The following is a 15,138-nucleotide window of genomic DNA, read 5'->3' on the forward strand; positions in this document are numbered from 1 at the left end:
TCAGGGTGCATTTTCCACATCAGTGTCCTGAAGTTATATCCTATCATACAGGTTCAAAGACATTTAACACATTCATCTGAAATAATAGAACAGAGATGCCAGGTAAGGCTGCAGAATGAAAGTTTGCTTGAACAGGGTACACCTTCCTACAAGGAACTACAATATTATAATGTATTTTACATTAATTACTTGACATTAGTAGGTGGGAATAAGATAAGATCTTTATTAGTCACATGTACATCGTAACACACAGTGAAGTACATCTTTTGCATAGTGATTTTGGGGGGCAGCCCACAAGTGTCGCCACGCTTCCGGCGCCAACATAGCATACCCATAACGTCCTAACCCGTACGTCTTTGGAATGTGGGAGGAAACTGGAGCACCCAGAGGAAACCCATGCAGACACATGGGGAGAACGTATGAACTCCTTACAGACAGTGGCCGGATTTGAACCCGGGTCTCTGGCGCTGTAAAGCATTATGCTAACCACTATGCTACCGTGCCTGCAACAATATGATGATTAATAGCATCCTCCCATTGTGAATTCCCCTCATTGTTACACGTGCCTCCTCCTAATATAAATCCCACCCTCTTCATTTGCAGCCCTTGACAATTTTGCCCCATTATTTGGATTCCCCTTTTCTGATTAAGCCATACTATCCCACTACCAGCTTTGTTAATCTATTAGCTCTTGAGTAGCACCTTCCTTTGGAATGCCCAGCTGCTGTGGGTTGATTTCCTCCTGCCACGGTCCATTCCCCAGCCAGAGGTCACACTTCCCCCTTCTTGAATTTCCCTCCATTTTTGATTTCCCCACAGCCACAACCCCACCACATCAGCCTACCTTGCCTCATGTCACCCTGAAAACAAGGTAACTAGATGGAGTTTGATTGCAGCTTAGCCATAATCTAATTGAAGAGGCTGAAGTGACAGAAGGGCTTTTGACCTTCCTGTTCCTTTAAGGTAAACGTTACATAATAATGCAACACGTTCCGTGTCTTGGTATCCTTTCTGAGCAGTGCCACGGAAGATCAGCTGGAGTGTGTATGACACAACAGCACATATAGCTGAACCTTGAAATTTCCAATTCCAGGTAACCCCTTCCTCCTGTGTTCCCCTCTCTCTCCTCCTGATCTATCTCTGGTCCTCCCATCTTTGTTCCCCTTTCCCTCCAGCAACCCCCCCCCCCCGCCCCCTGCATGATGCATTTGCATCTCCCTCCATCCACTTACTACCCACACACTTTGCCCACTGGAGCCCCTCCCCATCTGGTTCCATCTGCCCTGATGGTTCCCATTATCACCTGTCTTACAACAGATTCCAGCACTGGTAGCCTTTGTGTTCCTATGTATCACCCTCCAGCAGCTGTCTCCACCTTGTATACTCCATCTGCCCTCTTCCTGTCTCCTATCACCCACCTGCCTCTGTCTCCCAATTTCACCCAAGCCACCCTTCCCCCTCCCCAACCTGGCTCCTTCTGCCCACCATCTTTCAGCCCTCCTTGGTCCACCAATCACCTATGGGCTCCTGTCTCACCCCTCCTCTTTTTACTGGCTATCTTCCCTCTCAGTCCTTATCACAGGGTCTTCACCCGAAACATCAACAATCCCTTTCCTCCCAATGAGTCCCTCGAGCAATTTGGTTTTTTTTATCCAGATTCCAGTATCTGCAGTCTCTTGTGTCTCCATTAGTAAATACGTTTCTTTTCCCTCTATGTCAAAATAAAATTCCTTTAGGCAGGAGGAAAGACCTACTTCCACATTAGACTGGCTGCTTCAAAAAGAGAGTGATAGAGCCAGCTGGACTGGGTTGATTTTTGGTTTCAGAGTGCACCAGGCATTAGCCAAAAGGTGAAGGAGAGGCAGAGACCTATGCTAATGTAGTTCTGCTCTCCCTCTTAACACAGCCTTGGCCAAGTGTCTGGAAACGTATTGACCACAGCCTTGGCTGTAGGTGGTTCAGAGGAACAAACTAAGACTAGGTTGTCCTGTAAGAAATTGGAGAATTCAAAATAAGGGAAAAGTTCAATTCTTGATGTCCTGCTCATCTATAACATGTTCTGGTGTTTTTGTCATCTTATGTTTATACCCGACAAATGTTTAATTCTTGCTAGATTAATAATGAAATCACTGCATATTAAAATACAAACTGGCACATAAACATCACTTGAGGTCATAGAGTATCATGGCAAATCAGCAGATTTAAAAACCTGTCCATCAAAATTAAGATTTTCACTTTGGTTTCCCATTGGAGGCTCATCACTCTGATGGTGATTACTGGAACACAAAAAAAACAATCCCCGAAGTAAAATAAGGTGGTTACCTAAACTCAGCTTAGATGTGAAAATCACAAACACTTAGCATCACTTTAAGGTAAGAAATCCTTGGGGGATAAAAGTTATAATTTTCTTTAAGCAAAACAGTGAAATTAGGCTTGTAGATTTGGAATCTTGTTATTTTCTTACTCTTCCTTACAATAGCAATGTTTAAGAGGCATTTAGAAAGGCACATGAATAAGCAGGGAATGGAGTGATACAGACCATGAGCAGATGGGTGGAATTATTCTCGATTGGCATTATGGTCAGCAGAGACACTGTGGGCTTATTCCTGTGTAGTACTCTATGTTCCTGTAATAGATAGTTGTGGTGTTGAAGAGACAAGTGTCTGCCTCTGTTTCTTGGGTCAGATGGTGCTGAATCAAAAAGGCCACTCACAGTCCCTATCCACCTCTAGTTACAGGACCGGGGCACGAGGAACCAAATTAATAGAGAAATATAATGAAGCCTTGGTGGCAAATTGGCCATAAGTGGCATACTGTGAGGGACCCCAGAACACACTACCTCTCTACCCCCCCCCAGCCAACAACCCCCGCAGAATCTCAGGACCAACCAAATCAGTCACCTGCTGCTTCCTCTTATTTTTCACTATGTTTAATGGATTTAAGCACACAGTAATTTGTTAATTTCAGTAACACATGGAATAGTTGCTTTCAAATACAGAATCAAATCTTGGGAAAATCTCCGTGCTGAATCCTAGGCCACCAAAACTATGGTTTATATGAGGTGTGGGATATATGGCAAAGGCCTTTGTGGGGGAGGAAGGAGGTCCCAAATTGCTTCAATACTGCTGACATCTAGCTTAATAGGGATGGAGACCAAGCAACTAATCTGCTCACAGGAAATATGGGGGTTGAAAAGGGCAGGCTGGTCATTTTCTGACATAATAAGGCTAAGAGCCTGAAATATAAGCAGACTCAAACAGTTGAACCCATTAGGTAAGGGACTTTATTGCACTGCTTGTGGGACAAGAGGAGCATGAAGCTTAGTGGTAACTCCCTCATGCAATCAGTATGCACAACTCCACTCATACCTCCTCACAGACATACCTCCCTCTGACCACCGTCTGCCTTTACTAACCACCACTACCCACACACAACACAAATGCCTGATGATCATCCTCTCCATTCCCCTGTACCCAGAACTCTGTCCTCTCACGCTCATCAGGACTCGCCCAGCAATGCAGACCCTGGCTTTGGTTCCAGACCTCCCAACCTTGCAGTCTGGATGGCAATCCTCCCTAGTGGTTTCCCTCATTTCCATGCACTCAAATGCCTCAGCTTCAGAGTGGTTTCTCTACAGCAAGGCCCTCATCCTGTCAATGCCGAATCCCCACTTAGAGAGGCCCCATTGTGAGAGTTTACAGAAGACTGAAAGACCTATTGTAGTTGGTTTCCTAACCCCACAGCAGTCCTGCTGCACCAATTTCATCAGCAAGCTAAATGCAGGCATTGATTTTCAGACTCCAGCCATTCTCTGGCTATCAGTTCCATCTCTTTTCTTGGGTTAAAGAGTGACTGCACCAGACCCTTCTCAGCCTCTGTCATAATTTCATCCCAACCTTATCTGCCTACCACATACCTAAACTATTTCTGAGGCCACCTGTTTCCACCTCCCTTACAGCACTGACCCTGCTCTGCCTCTCCCCACCTGCTGCTAAACCCTCAATCCAAGCTTTTGTAACATCTCAACTTCATCATTTCAACACTCATCTCAAATTCTCCTCTTTGTAAACTTGAGGTCATCCAAAACACTGCAGGCTTGTCTCATCTCACATTGAGTACCTAACACCCATGTGACTATGGGCCTGGGTTTCCCAGCTTTGACACCAAGACTTTGTTTTATCCTGCCTCTAATTTAAAAAAAAAACATTTGCTTATAAATTCATCGATAGTTGGTAGTGCTGAATGTGCTGTGTAGTTATAAAAGCATGTTGTACTTTGCAGTGTAGTAGCAATTCCATTGACTTTGGTATAGTGATGCTACATTCGTATCACAGTTTAGAGTCATACAGCATGGAAACAGGCCCTTTGGCCCAACTGGTCCATGCTGACCAAGTTACCCATTCAAGCTAGTCCCATTTGCCAGCATTTGGCCCATGTCTTTCCAAACCTTTCCTTTCCATGCACCTGTCTAATTGTCTTTTAAAAGTTGTTATTTTACCTGCCTCAACCACTTCCACTGGCAGTTCATTCCACATATATACCACCCTCTGTGTGAAAATAAAATTGCCCCTCAAGTTCCTATTAAACCTTTCCCCTCACACCTTAAACCGATGCCCTCTAGTTCTTTAAGAGTTTAAGAATGATTATTTAAATTATTCCTCTTTGCAATCAATGACTTTCATTCCTAGACATTTCTTCTTTAATGCCTACTTGATGCAATAATTTATATGGCAAGATTACATGGTCTACATCTGCCTAACAAATCCAGTTCATACTATAGCTAACACCATGCATGCTGCAAAATTATATGTGTGTAAAATCTGATGTACTTAGATCTCAGGAGCTATAAAGCAATGCTACTATCTTTAGTTGTAATTGTTGCATTTGTTCAGCTGTTATTATTACAGAATTAACTGGTGAACCATTAGCAGAAAACATTGACAAAACTGCAGAGACTAAACACAGGTGAAAATTAACATTATCTAAAATAAAATGGGTGGCTGTTAAAAGCAATTATCAAAGTGATTTCAACAGGAAAAACAATTATAGGAGCAGGTTAGTTGCCAAGTTAATGGTACGTCTCCCAGCACCTGGTCTGTGAGAATGTTACCCATTGTAGGGGAGTAACAGCAAGACATGAATTTAAAAATAACTACAAAGAGAAAACACCAAAGCTAACTCATCAAAAGAGTCCCCTCACCACAGCTAATAAACAAGGCTGTAGTAATTGAAATTGTATTGATCTAGATATAATAAATACCACAATGATTTCCCCATGCTGAATTAAGTTATGTAACATTTTTAACCCATTTTAGATTACTTGTATATCCATAACTTACTGCAGTCCAAGATATTGCAGGAAGAACCTGATATTTTTTGTCTAGCCTGGTATAAACTTATTTTTCTTAATTTAAGTGCACATACCTTCAAGTGCTTTGAAAAGCTCCAGTCAGCCAGGTCTCAAAGACAGATGCAAGATGCGCACGGGATTGGTAGGTAGCAGTCATTAATCAGAACTGTATCCAACGGGGAAGCAGTCAGTATCTGTCAACTGGTGTCAGTATACAGCAGAGAATCAATGTAATGTTACTATCTCATCTCACCATTGGAAAGGGGGTAATTGTTCCCTTCAACACCTTGCCTATCATTGTGCTTGCGCATCATTGCAGCAGCATGATTTTCATCCCACTGGTTCCATTGATTATTTGCAAATTCATTTCCCTTTCCCTCCCATACGAACTCAGTTAATTAAATAATGTGCGCTGTGAGTTAATGCTCAATAGAACTCCATATAGCCCTAAATATAAAATGTATTAGTACACCTGGACATCTTTTGTCTTCTGAACAACAGGCCTAAAAGAAAAAAAAATTTCATTTGTTATAGATTGAAGTAGTGAACACCCACTGTTTCCTTCATTGCTTATATTACCAAGAAGCTGAAAGATCTTCTGTGTTGCCTGGGTACGATTCTCAGGGAATAAGATCAATTCAGCCTGGAAGGGCAGAACAATCTAATTAATCGTAAACCCTGATATACGCTTGACTGGTATGTGTGTGTGTTATGTATGTACTGATTTCCGTGTCCACTATTTTAACAGGGGCCTTATTGAATCCAAATAAATTAGCTGATGCCTTCTTAAAAATAATAGACAAAGTAATTTCACTGAAACACATTAAGCGTGGACACATTACACAAAGTGAATGCGAGGTTTAAGTGGTTGTTTTCAATGTTATTTTGTGGAGGAACTAGCACAATTTTGTCTTCTCTTCAGGGCATGGGAGCTAACGTATTTTGTAGTTTGTTCCCAGTAACACATTGTTAGTGCCATTGCTTGTCTGGTAGAGATAATTGTATGGTGGCTGTTTGAATCAGGTCATTTTTTCTCTCTTGTTTCATCTATTAAAGGGACAGCATAGTGTTTCATTATTTAGTGACAAAGTATGCACTGTTTTGCTGTCCTGAAGTTTTCTTGATTGCAGTTCCAATTTTTATAAAAAACGTTCAATGACGGAAGCCATCACTTAAATTTAGTATAAATAATTCTGCCCCCCCCCCCCATTTATACTTCAAACCCAAACCTCAGCCACAGAAAAATAATTATGAATTAATCTAGGTTCATAAATTTGCTCTGGCAGAAAAGACCATTCAGCCCATCAAGCCCTACTTTTATACAACAATCTAATCAAACCCATTTCCCAACCAGCCCTGCAAATTATTTTCCCTCAGTGCATGCCCAGTTCCCTCTGGAAAGCCCTGATGTATGTAATCCCATATTGCTTGAACCACCTGCTAATGGGAAGAGTTTCCATCCATTTTGCCCACCATAATCTTGTACACCTGTCAAATTTCTTCTCAACCATGCTTGCTCCAATGAGAAATCCAACTTCTCCAATCTAACCTTGTTGCTGGAACTGTGATGGTAAATCTTTACTGCACTCCATTGGGGTGCATACTGAGACCTAGTTTCTTGTTATTTTTAAGCCTGTTACTCACATTTTAAATTCATAATAGTCTAGAATTATACAATCAAAAATCTTGTAAGCACAGAATGTCTGATGTTCAGTAACTACATATGCCGTTTGAAAGAGCTGACCAGTTGAATTTCTTGTATCCCTGCAAATTTGCCAAGTTTCCTTGAAATCTGATTCCACTTGTTGAGACCACTTGCTCTACACCTGTTGTGCAGAAGAAAATCCAGTTGTATCGCACATGGACAAATGGCAGCTGGCTACATTGAGCATGGGGGCATGTTCTGAGCTCCCACACCTGCACACATCCAGATCATAATGAGGTGAGGGGCTGGGCACAGTGTGCATCTGGCCCCTCCACTTTACCCTAATCCACAGCTGTTGCATCTAGCATAGCCACATTCATTGGAATAGGATCACTGAGATTCACTTAATAGAAGAGTGCTTTTTAATTTATTTAAATTAATATTTTAATATGCACAAGTTGAATATAATCTTAAAATAATTCATTTTAAACTTAGTTATTTAAGTATTTTTTTAAAACTGTATTTGTCAGTAATCATTGGAGACATTTGGGGACAGTGGAGCAGGCCTTTGATAACATGTGCACTTATAAGCAAACAGGGTGGTTGGTGGATAAAGCCATAGCTTCTGCTGCCTAATCACTGCTCATTGACTGTTCTGCTTTGTGAAAAGACCACAGCAACTAGGCCGACAGGACATTGGGAGTCCCCCAGTCACTATAGGAAAGTACAACCATGGGCATTTCAGGAGAAGCAAATGCAAGTACAGAGCAGGCCCAGCACAATTTAGCCCATATCACCAGATAGGTTATTTTAAATCTATTATTTCTAGTTGCCAACCCACTAGACAAAGGAAGCATTTCTTCCTACTTTTTACCTCTCATCATTTTGACCATGGTTCTATTTTCTTTTGACCTTCTTTGCCCCAAAGAGAATAATGCCATCTTCACCCATCACTCCACAGAACCAGTCACTCAGCTCTAGATTTTTTTTGTAGGCAACCTCCTCTGTTCATGTTCTGTGGTCTTGACATGCATCCTGATGTGTTGGGCTCAACACTGTACATGATCCTCCAGAGAAGACCTAAATTAGGCATTGGTAAAAAGGTTTCATAATCAACGATCCTTATTTGTCACACTTTTATCAATACTATGCTTCACATTCTCAATCAAAATCCATCTGTTAAAACATTCCTTAAAACCATTGGTTTACATCTATCAGGCAACTCTTAATTCCTTAATCTGGCATTTCATCCTTTATTAGGTCTAGCGATCCTGATTAATATTTTGAAGATAACTTTCCCAGAGCTCTGGCTATAGCGTGTCCATGTTCATTGGCAGCTGACTCACCATTTCTGCAGTCTAATACTTAGGAAAATGTATGTATTGTTTGAAAAGTTGGCATGCTGTTCTCATTGATCCAGGAAAATCGAACTATTTCACTTGACTGTACAATTAATTCTAAACTCTTGGAATACGTAGAGGAGATTAAAGATAGTGAACACAGTTTCTTGTCTTTAGCATTTCAGTGGTAGAATGCCAGTGGAGAAACCCAATGTAGAAACATTTTCCATGAGAATTACAAGTGAAGACTGGCCGATTCAGCCAAAGTAGCAGAGGTCCAGTGGATCCTGTAGGTGTATCCAGCATAGGTCTCTCTTATGAGTTTCGTAAGGAAGGAAAATGGTGGAAGGAGAGAGAAATTCCCTTAAATTTTTTTTTTAATCAATTAAGTTTTTCTTTCACTATGGTAAACTCAAACTTGGATTTACTTAAGAACAAAATAAACATGCTTAAATTTTTTAAGGGCTTTTAGTTGAAAATGTATGACAAACTATTTGAAATCCATAAATCATACATTATGACTGTGTAAATTTATTCAATGTTAATTATTACTAATTCCTTAAATCTTGATGGTAATAAAATGCTGCACAAGAAGGGCGAGTTACCAACACCTTGCTGTTCCGTTTTCCTTTTAATAAATGTTTACAGGGTCAGTTATTTACGTTTAAACCCAAGCATCCTTGTGCTTAGTAAATCAAAACACTGGCCATCAGATGAATAGACAGAATCCCATTCATAACCCATAAGCAACAAATCACTTTAAGGGGAAAATACTGTGAAATGCTGGAAATTTGAAATAAAAACTAGAAAATGCTGGAAATATTCAACATTCCAGGCAGCATCTGTGCAATGACAAAGAGAGCTAATATTTCAGTTCAATTGATTCATTAATACCAGAGGTTCTTAAAACTGTGCATCTCCAATTATTATTAGTTCTGATGACCTGAAATGTTAACATTTATCTCTCTGGAGAATTTCCTGCATTTCTTGCTCTTAACTCAGCAATGAGAGCATTATTATAATTAGGCATAGTACTCCACTGATCTGTGGCATAGACAATTTCCAACACAATTTATTCTTTATAGTAAAATTGATTAATTGAAAGAGATGTTTCATAGATTCACCAATGCACCCCAATGGAATATTCCTAGCACATCTAGGAACAGTTTGGCTTGACGTTGCAATATGAACTCAGCGCAAGATTCACAGGAGAGGAAGCTTCTCTCCACTTCAGGCTTCAGCATCTAACCTATAGTTCAGTTGTAAAATGGTTTTACTTTGTACCAACACTAAACTCACTGCCTCCACCCACTGGAAGCAAGATAGCAGCAAGTTGTAAACACAACTACTTCACTTACCAATTAGATCCATTTCCTCCTGGGCTAGCCATCACCAATTAGGTCAGATACAATCAATGCTGAGATCTATCAGGAATTGTCATCCTCATCCGTTAGTGTTGATGCGAATATACCCAGCAATAATACAACATGCTTGCATTAGCTTTGCAATAGTCATACTAGGGGCTTAAAATAATATGTTGCATTAGAGTCATACAACACAGAAACAGGACCTCTGGCCCAGCATGTTCGTGGCGACCATCAAGTACTTATCTATACTAATCCCATTTACCAGCACTTGTTCCATAGCCATCTATGCCTTGGTGGTTCAAGTGCTCTTCCAGATACTTTTTAAATGTAAGTAAAGTGAAAAATTGAAGATCCAGATGCAAAACAGAGCCGTTTGGGCTCTCTCTTTCAGAAAGTATACATAGTCTGTTCAGTTAACACTGTTAGAAAATTTCAAATTTACTTTGACATAGCATTACACTTTAATCTAACCAAATGTGATGTCCTGCCATATTACAAATGATTGAACTCTGAGTATGATCATAAGGGCATGATCAAAGTTTCCACAATCACTAACAATCCACCTCTGTCAGTAAAATGGAAGGATGTAGAGGAAGTTATCATGTGATCTTGATCATACCAGATCTTCATCTATATTGTTGCCTTGACCTGTCACTGAAAACAATGATTGGTACAATGGTGAAAGATCAAACCTACGAGGAACTAGCACAGTGGTATTGCTGCAGCTGCAGTGACCCAGGTTCGATTCTGACCTCTGGTGCTGTGTGGAGTTTGCATGTTCTTCCAATAACCGTGTGGTTTCAAACAGTTCAAAGACATGCTGGTTGTCAAATGAATCGGCTACTGCAAATTGTCCCTGGTGTAGATGGTTGTTAAGGGAATCAGGGAAGTGAGGGCATGTGACAGAATAGGTTACAGGGAAATGAGTGGACAAGTGGGATTGATGACATTGCTCTGAGAACCAATATAGCTCGATGGACTGAGGGGCATCCCTCTATGTCACATGTAAATTGGCAACATCATGCTTTTTGATTCACAATATGTTGTGATTCATTGTCCAATCCAGTTAGTATTTTAGTGCAGGTATGTCATCTTTGTCCACTGTTTCAGGGATGAACAACTCACCTTAAATTATAATGTATCTGACGTACTGCCATCCCTATTTTAAACATATAAACAAAATATTGGTTTGGAAAAAAGGATAGAAGCATTTAAATTGAAGCAAAAACATTGGAACTCTCAAGCAAAATTTGTAAAGAGGTTTCAATCATAAACTTAAAACATTAAATCTGTTCTCCCTGTACAGATGGAGTCTGATTCACTGAGATTCTGCAGCATTTTCAGTCTATATTTCAGATTACCATACTATTTTGCCCTCATTGTTTGTATGATCATAGATCCTGTCTGACCTTGTGTGTTCAGTGTTTCCTGATTTTATGTCAGTACGCAATATTTTTCCTTTGTTTTACAGAAATCCTATCAGTGTCACGGACTGACTTATATCATTCATTGAAGTTTTAAAAAATTCACACAAGCTAACATTTAGCCTTGTGATGCTAAGTCAACAGTCTGTATTACATCACTCCCAATTTGTCAATGAAAATACAGGTTTACATAATTGCACAAAGTCATGATTTATCCCAATGCTCTGATTTAAATAAAACATCCTGTTCTGGGCTAAGTTACTTGATCTCAGTCAGGAGGGAAGGAGATGAGTTATAATTAAACTCAGTGCATGTGGGGGTGGTCAAAGACCATGCTTCTCCCTTTTAATTTCTATTGGATGAGCCATGACGTATATGCATATGTCTTACAGGACAAGAATAAAATTGGTCTCGGTACTGATACCCTACATTAGTTGGTAGTTTCACATGTGGGTTGTGGGACTTCAGTGAGGTACTAAGGCTTACTGGGTCCAGAGACGTGGGCACCACAAGAACACCGTCACGAAGAGGGTAATGGAGTAATCAGGTTGGGTCACTAAGTTAATTTATGATATTAAATGTATAATTCAACATGAAAGAAAACATCACATTGAGGTCTGTGCTTTCAGTGATTTAGGTAAATGGAAAATCAACTGTTTTGATCTGGTAAGTCAGAGATATTTTGGATTGTTATTGTATATTTTTGTGAAAAAAATGGTTAGAAATGGCTAATTGATTATATGAAATGAAGATCTATCTGAATGTAAAATGGTTCTAACATTGGTATTTTAATAGTTTAATGTGCTGAAGGTTACAGTTCCTGTAAGATGATGAACATTGCATTTATCCTTTTGTATCAACAGAATTTATTTTTGTACAAAGCACTTTTGTATAGCAGCTTTGAATCATGTATGACCAATGTAGAAATAAACATTTTGCAAAAACCAATATCTCTGACTTTTATAATCTTTTGCATTTGTATTAATACAGGGTGATCCTTGTTCTATGAGACAATACATCAATTATGCGACACATTTTGTATTGATGCAAAATTGCTTTGCATAATATATACTACTGCAAATTTATCCCAAAAATTGGAAACTGGCCTTGCAGCTGTGGATTCAGAGCAATATGGCTTCTTACCAACTCCAACACAATAACTACCATCACACAAAGTTCAAAAAATTCCAATGGGCCTTAAATTACTTCCACAAAGTTTTAATATTAGCAGAGATAATTGTTTATTTTTCTTAGTTAGAAAGCAAAATACAATCAGTGTAGATAATTACCGCTGAACTCTTATTCTTTCCTGTGAGAAATATGTGTAAAACAACCACTAAAAGGGATTGTAAAATAATTCCCCACTAAGTAAAATTCTGTAATTAATTAGAGAAAATCATAAATTCCTTAACCGTACAGAAGGGTTGGATTAGTAACAACACTATATCCAGCCACAGTGGAGGTGCTTGGACGATTTCCCTTTCAATCAAGCCTGGTGACTACATTGCTGTAAGTGACTATGATTTTTATGAACATAATTTAGTAATATCTTACACTTGCTGCCTTTTTGTTTGGAGAAATAACCCTGCTTTTATTATAGAAGGTGCTGTAGTTTGTGTTTCCGGTTTTTCTTGATAAATTTACGTTGTTTTGCTATTTGATGCCCTGTCCCACCTCCATTTCAATGGTCAGTACAGTTCTGTCAATACTTGAAATCTTGGAATTTAAAAAAATCAATTAATTGATAAAAATATCTTTGTAGAATAAATACATGAATTAGTTCCATTTCCTTGGCTTCTGTTTTCTGTCATAGTATGCATGCTTTCCAGACTCTCAACATATTATCCAGCCTAAAATGTTAACATGTTCATCCAAGTCAGAAGACAGTGGGTCAAATCTCACTCCCAGACTATAGCATTTAATCTGGTGTCCTAGGGAGACGAAACACCATCTATCCTTTAACCAGCACCCAAAGGCATGATTTATATTGGCCATTGCTGTTTTAAATTTTTACATTTTAAATTTTATTTACAGCATGGTAACAGGCCCTTCCGGCCCAACGAGTTCCTGCGCCCATTTTAAACCCAAATTAACCTACCCGTATGTCTTTTGTGGGAGATGCCTATGCATATCATATCTGAAATTGAATAAGATCATGGTTGATCTGATCCTGGCCTGAAATCCACTTTCCTGACTGTTCCTTATAATCCCCAACTCCCCTGTGGACAAACGATTTGTTTTTGGTTTGGGAATATATACAACTCTTCCAGGGTAGAGAATTCCAAAGATTCAACACCATCTGAGCAAATAAATCCTCCTCATCTCAGTATTAAGTGGGCAACCCCTTATTCTGAAACAGTTCTCCCTAGTTCTTGATTCCCCTATGAGAGAACATAACCCTCAGCATCTACTTTACCAAACCACCTTAGAATTTATAGTCATGGAGTCATACTGCTTGGAAACAGGTCCATTAGCCCTGTGCCAACCATCAAACATCCATTTACACTAATCTTAAAATAATCCCATTTTATTCTCCCTACATTCCCATCAATTCCCCTCAGATTCTACCCTACACTCTAAGGGGATTTTACAATGACTACTTAATCTACCATCCCCACACTCTAACGAGCACCATCTGAGATTGTGCAAGGTCCTATATAGTGAAGGGAACTCCTTGTTCCTTAAAGCAGTTGTACATGAATATTGACCACTTAAATGAGATATCAGAGGACACCAAATGCACAAGCAACCAGCCAAAGAGGTACATGGTGTGCATGGGGGAAATGAATTTAAGGTCCACAAGAAGAAATAAAAATTGTGCTTCCAAAGCAAATTATTAATGTTTTAAAACTCATTTTTCACTGTTATATAGACCTTTGCCATATAAAGATGGTTTAGTAATGGACTTTATAGACAACAGGATTACAAAGGTTCACTTTGAACAGAAGCATCATTACCTTCAGTCTGGTGTAAATAATAAAAACAAAATTATGCTGAGTTGAATTGCTTGGAGACCTCAATTTGTCACGAGATCAGCTCCATTAAATAGTCTTTTATCCCCGGTAAGCCTAATAAAAAAAAAAGATTACTTTACCTAGATTTTGTAATATTCTCAGAGGTAATTGTAATAACTCACTAAATATTCTATAATATTTTCAAAGCTTAAAACTGTCAATTTATTGTCTGTATTTTCTCCTCACGACTTTTGTCTTTGAAAGGCTGCTGTCTGAGAGAAATATTTAGCTAAAGGTTAATAATAAGCCCTCTTATTGCAGGTTTTCGACTTGCCACTGCTGCAACCTATGCAGTGGGATTCCTGTACAAAGTAATTCCAGGAGGTGTTCTCATGCCACCTTTGGCTTCATAACTACAGGTAATGTGCAACACAGTTTAAAATGCTCCCTAAATGGCTTGGGGACTTTTTAAATCAAATTTTTAATCTCGTTACGGCTGGCAGAATGCTGACAGCATTGCTAATGTTAAAATTCGACTGACGTGCCCATATGGAGATCTCATTTTCCTATCTACACCCACTAAGATCCCTACTCTTGGAATATCTGGCCTTGTACACATCCTGATTTAAAATGCCCCATTCTTGACTTCAGCTACCTGAAGATTAAGCTTTTGAGTTTCTTACCCAAAACTCTTGTCCTCGCTACTGTCTATTACAATGCTGCCTAAAACCTATCCTCTGAACCAAGCCTTTAGTCACTGGTCCTGATATCTCCGTAAGAGATTCTGCGTTAATTATTATTTAATAATATCCTTGTAAATTCCTTGGTTTACTAGTTAAATAAATGCAGGTTGATATACTGGATTGTTATGGTTGTATCAATCCCTTATGCATCCAGAATGTTAGTTAAACTAAAACCTATGATTTAGAAGAAATGGCTGTGACCTTTTGGTTTATAAAAGAAATAAGGGTAAAGGGGTATTGGACAACAGAATGGAGGTGGCTAAAGATTTGATAAGCCATGATTTTATTAAATAGCAGATCAAGTTTATTATGTGT

The sequence above is a fragment of the Pristis pectinata genome, chromosome 21 (genome assembly GCF_009764475.1).
Source record: "Pristis pectinata isolate sPriPec2 chromosome 21, sPriPec2.1.pri, whole genome shotgun sequence".
NCBI classification, from domain to species: domain Eukaryota; kingdom Metazoa; phylum Chordata; class Chondrichthyes; order Rhinopristiformes; family Pristidae; genus Pristis; species Pristis pectinata.